At 42.6% G+C, this 12,996-nt stretch overlaps 1 protein-coding gene across 1 annotated transcript in view; it reads left to right on the top strand.

Moving 5' to 3' along the window:
• Positions 1 to 12,996, top strand: part of LOC141041343 (uncharacterized) — a 30,987-nt gene that overhangs the window by 3,506 nt on the left and 14,485 nt on the right. The gene's annotated exons all lie outside the window — the stretch shown is intronic.

The following is a 12,996-nucleotide window of genomic DNA, read 5'->3' on the forward strand; positions in this document are numbered from 1 at the left end:
GACAAAGGATTTGAGAAGCTATTGAAAATATTGAAGAAGAAGCTTCCAAAGGATAACGAATTGCCCGACAGTACATACGCAGCAAAGAAGGTCGTATGCCCTCTAGGATTGGAGGTGCAGAAGATACATGCATGCCCTAATGACTGCATCCTCTACCGCGATGCGTACAAGGATCTGAACGCATGCCCGGTATGTGGTGCATTGCGGTATAAGATCAGACGAGATGACCCTGGTGATGTTGACGGCGAGCCCCCCAGGAAGAGGGTTCCTGCGAAGGTGATGTGGTATGCTCCTATAATACCACGGTTGAAACGTCTGTTCAGAAACGAAGAGCATGCCAAGTTGATGCGATGGCACAGTGAGGACCGTAAGAAAGACGGGAAGTTGAGAGCACCCGCTGACGGGTCACAGTGGAGAAAAATCAAGAGAAAGTACTGGGCTGAGTTTGCAGCTGACCCAAGGAACGTATGGTTTGGTTTAAGCGCGGATGACATTAATCCTTTCGGGGAGCAGAGCAGCAATCACAACACCTGGCCCGTGACTCTATGTATGTATAACCTTCCTCCTTGGATGTGCATGAAGCGGAAGTTCATTATGATGCCAGTTCTCATCCAAGGCCCTAAGCAACCCGGCAATGACATTGATGTGTACCTAAGGCCATTAGTTGAAGAACTTTTACAGCTGTGGAATCGAAACGGTGTACGTACGTGGGATGAGCACAAATAGGAGGAATTTAACCTGCACGCGTTGCTGTTTGTAACCATCAACGATTGGCCCGCTCTCAGTAACCTTCCAGGACAGACAAACAAGGGATACCACGCATGCACACACTGTTTAGATGACACTGAAAGTATATACCTGGACAAATGCAGGAAGAATGTGTACCTAGGCTATCGTCGATTTCTTCCGACCAACCATCAATGTCGAAAGAAAGGCAAGCATTTCAAAGGCGAGGCAGATCACCGGAAGAAGCCCGCCATGCGTACCGGTGATCACGTACTTGCTATGGTCAATGATTTACACGTAATCTTTGGAAAGGGTCCCGGCGGACTAGCTGTTCCGAATGACGCTGAGGGACAGGCACCCATGTGGAAGAAGAAATATATATTTTGGGACCTACCCTACTGGAAAGAGTGTAGGAGATATGCCCTAGAGGCAATAATAAATGATATTATTTATCTCCGAGTTCATAATTATGTTTATGTTCCATGCTATAACTGCAATGATTCTCGAGTCTGCAATATCCACGAGGCTCGGAGGAAGACTCAAATGCACGTGTGGAATAATAAACGGTAAGAAGTATTCCTAGTCTGGCCTCTAAGACTAGCTCAAGTGTTGCATGATGATTCTGTTTTTCTGGTCATGGGCATGTCTATGCCAGCAAGTTTGAGGGCACAATGTTAAGAGAACATTTGTGTTGAATCGACCCGGATTGATGTTATGCTATGAGATTCATTCGTCACAAGTTTATTGGTACATAACACAGAGATGGTTAACGTTTGCATGATTCCTTAGACCATGAGAGTATCGAGTTTCTTCATGCTTGCTTCATGAACTTTGGGGTTTGTTAAACGTCATCCGTAAATGGGTGGCTATTACGGCGGCTTACGGGTTCATGGAAAAGTGTGTCAAATAACTTGATAGCTCAAGATTGGGATTTGCTCCTCCGACGATGGAGAGATATCTCTGGGCCCTCTCGGTGTTAGGGTATCCATCATCGTCTGGCCAGATACTTTGTGATTTGATCACGGGGATGCCGGAACACGATAACGAGAAAAGAGAACAATACCGGTAACGAGGTAACTAGCATAGTGGACAAGTTGTTGATCCACGGGAATGCCAACATGTCTCACCTCGGGTATTTGTAACATATCGCGAAGCAACAGGAATAGCACACGGCAACTGGAGGTTCACTCGAATATTTATTCGTGTGGGTATAGGGGTTAATATGGGTGTCCACGGCTCCGATGTTGATCATTGATCGGAAGGGGTTCCGGGTCATGTCTATACTTCACCGAACCTATAGGGTCACACGCTTAAGGGTCATCTATCTGCTGAATACTAGACAGGGAGTCTGAGAGAAAATCACCGAAAAAGTTTCGGACACCGAAAAGTTTCGGACAGCGGAATCGTACCGCAGAGAGAGGTCATCGGATAAGTTTCGATGATACCGAAAAGTTGTTTCGGGATACATCATTAAGTCAAATTGGTTTCGGCACATGCCTGATAATTCTTGGAGGATGCCAGAATCATTCTGGAAGCTTTTTGGAATTTTCTGAGATAAAAACCGGAAATGTTCCGGAGCTGCCGGAGCCACTTCAGATGCGTTTCGCAGATGAAAATCACTAAAACCGGAATTGTTTCGGAATGCGTTGAAAATCATTTTAGTGGGTACTGGAAATGTTCTTAGCCCACATAAATATTTTCAGTTCGATCAGACGCTGAAAAATGTCGTCGTGAATAGTGAAAATCAGCTTTATGGTTACTTTATGGAAAGCCACCTTTTGGGGCTTTGCTCCAAAAGATCTTGGGGATGACATGGATGGATAGGAGCCATTTTTTGGGCCCCTCATGGGGGTGTGGCCGGCCACATGGGGTATCCCCCCTTGGGGACCCTCTTGTTCCTTGGTTTCACTCCTAGGTCCTTGTGGAAGGACTTCATTCATGTGCATTTTGGGTTTTTTGTGAAACTACCCTACCCCCTTGGGATTTCCTATAAATAGAGGTGGAGGGGCAGCCCTCCACACTCATCCCTTGCTCTCATACACATGCCATGCATTATCTGGCTTCTTCTCTCCCTCCCACGAAAAGAGTTTCGTAGAGCCGTAAGGCTGTCTGGGTTCCGGCAGGAACTAGTTCTGGACGGCGAAGCCCTGCTGGATAGATGACACCGTATGTGTGCAACTCTGTAGAGAGATCGTAGTTTCGGTCTTAGTTCGTGAGTGCCTCCCGAAGGGCTGTCCGTGTGACCGTCCGAGTTTCGAAGGTCCTCCCGAAGGGCTGTCCGAGTGACCGTTCGAGTTTCGAAGGTCCTCCCGAAGGGCTGTCCGCGACACCGTCCGGGGGGCTGTTCGACCGCCTCCCGGAGGGCTGTCTGAGGAGCAGATGAGGGTATACATCCTCGCGGTTGGGAGGTTGTAAATCCTAGCTGCGGGGATCTGCACCGCCGATCGTCATCGACTCTACTTCCCGCTGCGCTACGAGTCGGTAACGAAAAAGATCAAACCATGTATGCAGTCTCCATAGTGGTCCTGGGCTGGTGCATAGGTCGGAAATTTTTTGTTTTCTGTCGCGTTCCCTTTCAGTGGTATCAGAGCTAGGTTATGCGTAGATGCAGGTTTCGATCTAGAATACATGGAGATATATGTGTATTGCATAATATAATTAGGTAGTAGATGAGATCTATTGTTGAAAATTATTTATGCGGGTGACAGATGAAATATGTTACCCGAGGTTCTTGTTGCTTCCCTAGAATTTGCATTTGCTCAATCTCGAGACAGCATGGTGGAATTTGACAAAGTTCTGGCAATCCGTGATCCTGATTAATCATGGAAGTGCTATCAGTTCTTTGGGTTCTGCCGTAGTCAAAAGAAAGATGAAATTCGCAGATGAAAGGGCATTGCAGATATGATCTGCACGGGGGTCATGCGTATGACGAAGTTTAGTATGGGGCTCGAGATTTAATTATCCCGTGTTTCATACACCCCGAAATGTTAATCTAGCAACTTGAATAATCATACTTGATGATAAAACGTTGGTCGCTGCGGTTTAAGTCAAAACCTTAGAAGCCACGTAAAATAAATTTTGCATAAACCGATTAGAGGCGTCTAACTTGGTTTTGTAGGATGTGCATATGATGTGGTATAGCGGTGCTCATACTAATTCGATTATGTATGAGATGACTATATGATGTAATTTGATTAACATGACCTGCATGTCATGATTCGGCATGATGGTTGGAGCCATATGATTGCACTTTAATGACCTGCGTGTCAACCTTGTTGTAATGCATTATTTTGTTAGCTATAGAGATAGCAATATTATCTGGTGCATCGACAAGGTGGTGGCAATCTTCGCGAAGGTGAACACCGACGCGAATGCCGAAGACGAAGAAATGAAAGACTTCTCCGTCAGAAAGGGCTATACCATATCATGCTATTATGAATTGCCTGAGATGTTTATCCCTTATGATGCACCCTTCTTGATTGCGCGGTAGTCGCTTTTATTAGGGTGATCTCTCACTTAAAATACCAAGTAGTTAGTGTTCTCCCAAGTGTAGCACCGTCACAACACCTATCTTTTCGGGGTGCGCCGTGTCACACGGGTACGAACGATTAGAGAAGTGTGAGGCGGGTGAGTTGAGACCTCGCAGCGAGATCACTTGGTTGTCTTGACGTTCAGGCATGACCGTCATGAGCTCGGAACACACGCATCAAAAGATGAACAAGAGTCACATAGAGATGTGATTGGCAAGTTGGCCTACCGGTTGAGATTTTTCGTCATCAGTGGTGTTACACCAATGGCGAACAATTGAAATGTGGGTCTTGTATCACTCACAATCAATTTTGAGAGATATTGATTTGAGTGGGAGCGCACTGTTGAATTAACATGTTTAATTCTTAGTGCAATTAATTATGAACATTGTCTAAGTGTTATATGCAAAATAGTTGTAGAATAATGGCTCGCGTTTCCACCTTCCCTGTTAAAATTGAATAGCTGTTAAATATCTGGTTAAAACTTTACGATTGGTACCGTAATATGAGGATTGTCCTCAAAAGTGCCGAGAAGGACTTTGTCCTATCGCATGCTTTCCGTATCCTCCCGCTAATGCTATGGATCATGTGACTCTCGTCCTTTGATCCAAAAGCTAGAATTCTGTTACGGTCAAGTGGAATATGTTTGCTTCCATGAAACCCAAACTTCGAAAGTTGGAATAGTTATATGATATTCATGGAACTGAAAATTATTTTCAGATACAAACAAAGCAATGTTTGTTTGCAAGTATTAGTAAAAGTGTTTACTATGCATTTGACTGTTGGGAAAGGGATCCAGAAGAACGCCTGTCATATAATGAAAGGTGAATAAAACAACAACTTAAAGAGAAAGGAAGTCTCCAAAGGGTGTTAGTATGACTTACACGCCTAGGAAGTCCGGGGCTAATGCCACTCTTAAGTTGGGTGCTTCTTCTGAGAGTAGGAGAAATACTAAAAGTTAAACTGCTAGAAGTATAAAGGCAAAAGGAAAGAAGACCGGAATATCCAGCTCATGTATGAATGTCATACAAGTTTTTGATGTATAGAAGGCTGGTCAAAGATATAGTTCTTGCGAATTATGGTTAAACATGTTAATCACTAATTCTTGGGTATTGTGAGTTCATCACAAAAATGCCCGCTCGATTGCATTCTGTTGCAACTCGATGTAAGAACTACTATGGCCCGAAAGACTAGCTAGAAATGAGGTTAAGGTATACACAGGGAACATAGTAAATGTTACTATACCTTCCATCGGTGTATTGCCGTCTGTATTTATTTTCATAATTCATTTAGAGTTTTACAAACTCTATCCCATTGCATAAGGCATCTTGCAAGAAGGTTGTTCATAAGAGAACTTTTTATGTTCGATGTTATGAATAACACAAGGGCCATACTTTCATTATGAATGAGATGTATGTTATGAATATTGATAATAATACAATACCTCTGGGTTTACTTTCATAATTCATTTTAGAGTTTCATACACTCTAGCCCATTGCACAATGTTTGTTGCAAAAGAGTTGTTCATAAAAACAACAATTGTTGTTAAGTATTATGAATAACATAAGGGCCATACTTCCATCATCGATGGGACGTATGTTATGAATATTGAGGGTAATATGATACATCCATAACACTGACGCTAAATGTCGCAAGACTAAAAGAATACCACAGAAGTGTGGCACTACATTTGGTCACATTGGAGAAACCCGCATGGAAAATTCCATTATGATGGATTTTGAAGTCTTTTTGATTTTGAATCATCTGACACTTGCAACTTTCCTCCGAAAAGTGAAGTGACTAAAATACCGTTCACAGGCCATAAGGAACGAACAACAAACTTATTAGTGATCATACATTTGATGTGTGTAGTCCGATAAGTGTTGTTAGTGGTGGATTTATTTATCTTCAGAAATGACTCAAGTAGATATATGGATATTTACTTGATGAGAGGTAAGTCTGGATCTTTTGAAATCATTCGAAAGGTTCTCAAAAATGAAGTAGAAGTTATTGTAACAAGAAAATTATGTTTCTGCAATTTGATTGCACAAAGGAATATTTGAGTTACATGTTTAGCGAATGTCTGATGAGTTGTGAAAGGGGTTTCATAAACTTGCACCTCCCGGAACACCACTGCAAGTGGAAAGTCCGTGGAGATGTAATCAAACCATTTATGACATGGTAAGGTCAAAGATGACATAAATAAATTTGCCATTATCCCTTTTAAAGTGATGCTTTAGAGACTGCGGCTTTTACACTGAAAAGAGCTACATCGGGTCTGTTGAAATGAAGCCATGGTATGGTACGCCCAACCATGTTATATCTTTTCTTAACATTTGGAATATGGGGCTTGTGTAAAAGGTTACAAACCTATTCCAAATCAGACAAGTGCTACTTTGTAGGTTATACCAAAATGTTGGGTATTCCTCCCTCACTATACCGAGGCAAATAGTTTTGCCGCGAAACGGTGTGCTTTTAAAGAGAATGGTTCTTTCTAAAAGGTGAGTGGGAGAATAGTGCAACTCAACGAGATAAACAGTATCTTCATCAGATCAAAGGAAAGAGACCTTGGAAGAAATTCCAGAGTTTCCTACTGCGACTGATACAGAAGTCTCTACAATAAAATGTATGAACTTCGGTCGAACTTGCAGCTGAACCACGTAGGCAAGGCTCGTGCAAACCTCTCAGGTGCGCAAATGAGATATTGTTGTTAGACAACATTATACCTACGATACACAAGGAAGCGTTGATGGGCCCTGACTCCAGAATTGGCTAAATGCCAATACAACCCGAGTTAGTTTCCATATAAGTGATTCAAGATTAAAACCTTGATACACCTTTCGGAAGACTTAGAGTCTAACGAATATTTATGGAACTTAAAACTGATACGGATAAAATGTTTTATCCATAAAGCTCGACTTGTTGAAATAATACGATGAGGTTGTTTTCATCGTAGCGATGCTTAAAGTCGGTTCGGGTTGAACTAGCAATTAATACATATTTCAATCATGAGATATGAAACATGGATGATAAAAGGATTTCCATCTGATGGAAATGAAAGCTAGGACTTGTATATGATACTGTCCAAAGTAATTTGTCGATCCAGAGGATGCTAGTAGGTATGCAAACTTCAGAGTTCCAGCAATGGACAGAAGAGAGCAAAATGGAGTTGGAATCTTCGTGTTTTGATGAAATGGTCAAAGGGGTTTTGACTTCATCAATGGGTAACGAAGATGCTTGTAATTCAAGAAAGTAAGTGGGAGCGTAATAATATTTCTAAAAACCTTATGTGCTTGGCACATTGGTAATTGGAAATAAATTTCTTGACACAAATTAGGACTTCATTTGAAAATAGTTTTTCGATGAAGTGCTTAGGCTAAATAGCCTCAATATTAGGCATGATGATCTATGGAGATAGATTTACCTAATGGGGCTAAGCAATGAATACATATTGACAAGATGCTAAAACCTTTTAGCATTTAAAACGCCAAGGAGTGATTCTTGCCAAAGTCACATGGAAAGAGTTTTTGCAAGACTCGGTGTCCCAAAACACTGATGAGTAAAATACATGATGCAGATTCCACACACTTTTGTGTTTGGATTAATCATGTATTCCATGGTATGTAAAACAACTAGATATGTCCGATACTCCCAAGGTGTTGCGAGTATGGATACCAAAGTGATCAAATTACTGATCATGGGACAACAGTGAAAGATGTCACAGAGTACTAGAGTAAGTACTGATGACATGGTTTTCTCGCAAGCAGAGATCATGAAGAGTTCGTTGTAAAATGTTACATCGATAGAGTCTTCATCTTTTCTCCATGCGATTTTCGATTTAAATTAAGGGTTTTGTGTAACACACAATGTGGTGGCACAGTTAGTTGGAATTTGTTCAAACTAGTTACTATGGCGAATTCTATAACAAGGGCTAAGTATGTTGACGCTTTAGAAGCGACAAAGAAGATGTTGAATCATATAGTTCATTCATGAACTTAGTATAGTTCCAAGATGGCTTTTGACAATGGGACACTACTGCAGGTAGTTGCTCCATAACTCAGTCTGAGGAATCCAGGTTCGACCTGTGATTCACATACATACAAAGCCAAGTCCACACAAAATACGAATTTTGTGAAAACGTGAAAACGCGAGGACATGCAAAGATACACACGGAACTGAAGTCGTCAGATCCGTTGGACATCAGGCTATACCACAAGCGAAGCATATTTACACCGGTGTGCCACAGGTGTGAAGTGCATTAGCATAAGCTAGATTATTGACTCTAGTGCAAGTGGGAGTCTGTAGGAGATATGCCCTAGAGGCAATAATAAATGATATTATTTATCTCCGAGTTCATAATTATGTTTATGTTCCATGCTATAACTGCAATGATTCTCCAGTCTGCAATATCCACGAGGCTCGAAGGAAGACTCAAATGCACGTGTGGAATAATAAACGGTAAGAAGTATTCCTAGTCTGGCCTCTAAGACTAGCTCAAGTGTTGCATGATGATTCTGTTTTCCTGGTCATGGGCATGTCTATGCAAGCAACTTTGAGGGCACAATGTTAAGAGAACATTTGTGTTGAATCGACCCGGATTGATGTTATGCTATGAGATTCATTCGTCATAAGTTTATTGGTACATAACACAGAGATGGTTAATGTTTGCATGATTCCTTAGACCATGAGAGTATCGAGTTTCTTCATGCTTGCTTCATGAACTTTGGGGTTTGTTAAACGTCATCCGTAAATGGGTGGCTATTACGGCGGCTTACGGGTTCATGGAAAAGTGTGTCAAGTAACTTGATAGCTTAAGATTGGGATTTGCTCCTCCAACGATGGAGAGATATCTCTGGGCCCTCTCGGTGTTACGGTATCCCTCATCGTCTGGCCAGACACTTTGTGATTTGATCACGGGGATGCCGGAACACGATAACGAGAAAAGAGAACAATACCGGTAACGAGGTAACTAGCATAGTGGACAAGTTGTTGATCCACGGGAATGCCAACATGTCTCACCTCGGGTATTTGTAACATATCGCGAAGCAACAGGAATAGCACACGGCAACTGGAGGTTCACTCGAATATTTATTCGTGTGGGTATAGGGGTCAATATGGGTGTCCACGGCTCCGATGTTGATCATTGATCGGAAGGGGTTCCGGGTCATGTCTATACTTCACCGAACCTATAGGGTCACATGCTTAAGGGTCATCTATCTGCTGAATACTAGACAGGGAGTCTGAGAGAAAATCACCGAAAAAGTTTCGGACACCGAATAGTTTCGGACAGCGGAATCGTACCGCAGAGAGAGGTCATCGGATAAGTTTCGATGATACCGAAAAGTTGTTTCGGGATACACCATTAAGTCAAATTGGTTTCGGCACATGCCTGATAATTCTTGGAGGATGCCAGAATCATTCTGGAAGCTTTTTGGAATTTTCTGAGATAAAAACCGGAAATGTTCCGGAGCTGCCGGAGCCACTTCAGATGCGTTTCGCAGATGAAAATCACTAAAACCGGAATTGTTTCGGAACGCATTGAAAATCATTTTAGTGGGTACTGGAAATGTTCTTAGCCCACATAAATATTTTCAGTTCGATCAGACGCTGAAAAATGTCGTCGTGAATAGTGAAAATCAGCTTTATGGTTACTTTATGGAAAGCCACCTTTTGGGGCTTTGCTCCAAAAGATCTTGGGGATGACATGGATGGATAGGAGCCATTTTTTGGGCCCCTCATGGGGGTGTGGCCGGCCACATGGGGTATCCCCCCTTGGGGACCCTCTTGTTCCTTGGTTTCACTCCTAGGTCCTTGTGGAAGGACTTCATTCATGTGCATTTTGGGTTTTTTGTGAAACTACCCTACCCCCTTGGGATTTCCTATAAACAGAGGTGGAGGGGCAGCCCTCCACACTCATCCCTTACTCTCATACACATGCCATGCATTATCTGGCTTCTTCTCTCCCTCCCATGAAAAGAGTTTCGTAGAGCCGTAAGGCTGTCTGGGTTCCGGCAGGAACTAGTTCTGGACGGCGAAGCCCTGCCGGATAGATGACACCGTATGTGTGCAACTCTGTAGAGAGATCGTAGTTTCGGTCTTAGTTCGTGAGTGCCTCCCGAAGGGCTGTCCGTGTGACCGTCCGAGTTTCGAAGGTCCTCCCGAAGGGCTGTCCGAGTGACCGTTCGAGTTTCGAAGGTCCTCCCGAAGGGCTGTCCGCGACACCGTCCGGGGGGCTGTTCAACCACCTCCCGGAGGGCTGTCTGAGGAGCAGATGAGGGTATACATCCTCGTGGTTGGGAGGTTGTAAATCCTAGCTGCGGGGATCTGCACCGCCGATCGTCATCGACTCTACTTCCCGCTGCACTACGAGTCGGTAACGAAAAAGATCAAACCATGTATGCAGTCTCCATAGTGGTCCTGGGCTGGTGCGTAGGTCGGAAAATTTTTGTTTTCTGTCGCGTTCCCCTTCAAAGAGCTAGAGGTCCGCTCTTCAATCGACGTGATGCACGTGACGAAGAACCTTTGCGTGAACCTACTAGGCTTCTTGGGCGTGTATGGGAAGACAAAAGATACAACTGAGGCACGGGAGGACCTGCAACGTTTGCACGAAAAAGATGGCATGCCTCCGAAGCAGTATGAAGGTCCTGCCAGCTACGCTCTTACGAAAGAAGAGAAAGAAATCTTCTTTGAATGCCTGCTTAGTATGAAGGTCCCGACTGGCTTCTCGTCGAATATAAAGGGAATAATAAAAATGCCAGAGAAAAAGTTCCAGAACCTAAAGTCTCATGACTGCCACGTGATTATGACGCAACTGCTTCCGGTTGCATTGAGGGGGCTTCTATCGGAAAACGTCCGATTAGCCATTGTGAAGCTATGTGCATTCCTCAATGCAATCTCTCAGAAGGTGATCGATCCAGAAATCATACCAAGGCTAAGGAGTGATGTGGCGCAATGTCTTGTCAGTTTCGAGCTGGTGTTCCCACCATCCTTCTTCAATATCATGACGCACGTCCTAGTTCATCTAGTCGACGAGATTGTCATTCTGGGGCCCGTATTTCTACACAATATGTTCCCCTTTGAGAGGTTCATAGGAGTCCTAAAGAAATATGTCCGTAACCGCGCTAGGCCAGAAGGAAGCATCTCCATGGGCCATCAAACAGAGGATGTCATTGGGTTTTGTGTTGACTTCATTCCTGGCCTTAAGAAGATAGGTCTCCCTAAATCGCGGTATGAGGGAAGACTGACTGGAAAAGGCACGCTTGGAGGGGACTCAATAATATGCAGGGACGGATATTCTTGGTCTCAAGCACACTACACAGTTCTACAGAACTCTACCTTGGTGACCCCGTATGTCGATGAACACAAGAACAGTCCGCGCTCCAAACACCCGGAGCAGTGTGACGACTGGATTACATGTGAACACATCAGGACTTTCAGCAGTTGGTTGGAAACACGTCTTAGAGGTGACACCACTGTTTGTGATGAGTTGTACTCGTTGTCCAGGGGACCATCTTCGACTGTATTGACTTACAAAGGATACGAGATAAATGGAATTACATTTTACACGATCGCCCAAGATCAAAAGAGCACCAACCAAAACAGCGGTGTCCGCTTTGATGCAGCAACCGAGAGGGGAAAGGACACATATTATGGTTACATAATGGACATATGGGAACTTGACTACGGACATGATTTTAAGGTCCCTTTGTTTAAGTGCAAATGGGTCAATCTGTCAGGAGGCGGGGTACAGGTAGACCCACAGTACGGAATGACAACAGTGGATCTGAACAATCTTGGGTACACTAACGAACCGTTCGTCCTAGCCAATGATGTGGCACAGGTTATCTATGTGAAGGACATGTCTACCAGACCGAGAAAAAGAAAATATAAGGAAGCGAATACATCATACGATGAGCCAAAGCGCCACATAGTTCTTTCAGGAAAAATGGACATTGTGGGAGTGGAGGGCAAGACAGACATGTCTGAAGATTATGAAAAGTTTCATGAAATTCCTCCCTTCAAAGTCAAGGCTGACCCAAGCATCCTGATAAACGATGAAGATTATCTATGGTTACGGCGCAATAAGCAAATGACACAAGCGAACAAAAAGTGAAGACTTTCTCCCGCAACTATTATGATGATACCATGCCAACTTTGTAACAGACGAGTATGATACCATTGTCCGTTTTGTACACGAAGTGCATCTAGTTTTTGCCGTAACCCTCTCAACTTTCTTGCACATGCTATGTGGATGAAATGATGATACCATGCCAACTTTCAACCTTTTCAGAGTTCATTTGAAATGCTTTTCAATTTTAGGGTCTTATAGCTCAAAATAATCAGTAAATGCATGAAAAATGGTACATGAAAAATAAAAAATAAAATAAATAAGTAATTAGAAACAAAATAATATAAACTTTAATAAAATATATAAGTAGAAACAAAAGAAAATAAACTTTAATAACATAAATAAAATTTATGAAACTAAAATTATCAAAGTATTTTCTGTTCAAAACATTCTAAGCAACCTCTAGTATTATTGAAACTAAAATTATATAAAATTGATGCAACTAAAATTATCGAAGTATTTTCTGTTCAGAATCATTGAAAGCAAAAATAATTTTCATAAAGAACTTTTTTTGTTAGAAACTTTAATAGTAGAAAGAATTATCATAAAGTAAAATAAATAAGTAATTAGAAACAAAATAAAATAAAATAAAGTTTTTTGTTGTAAGTAGAAACA

The sequence above is a fragment of the Aegilops tauschii genome, chromosome 1 (assembly GCF_002575655.3).
Source record: "Aegilops tauschii subsp. strangulata cultivar AL8/78 chromosome 1, Aet v6.0, whole genome shotgun sequence".
Lineage (NCBI taxonomy): Eukaryota > Viridiplantae > Streptophyta > Magnoliopsida > Poales > Poaceae > Aegilops > Aegilops tauschii.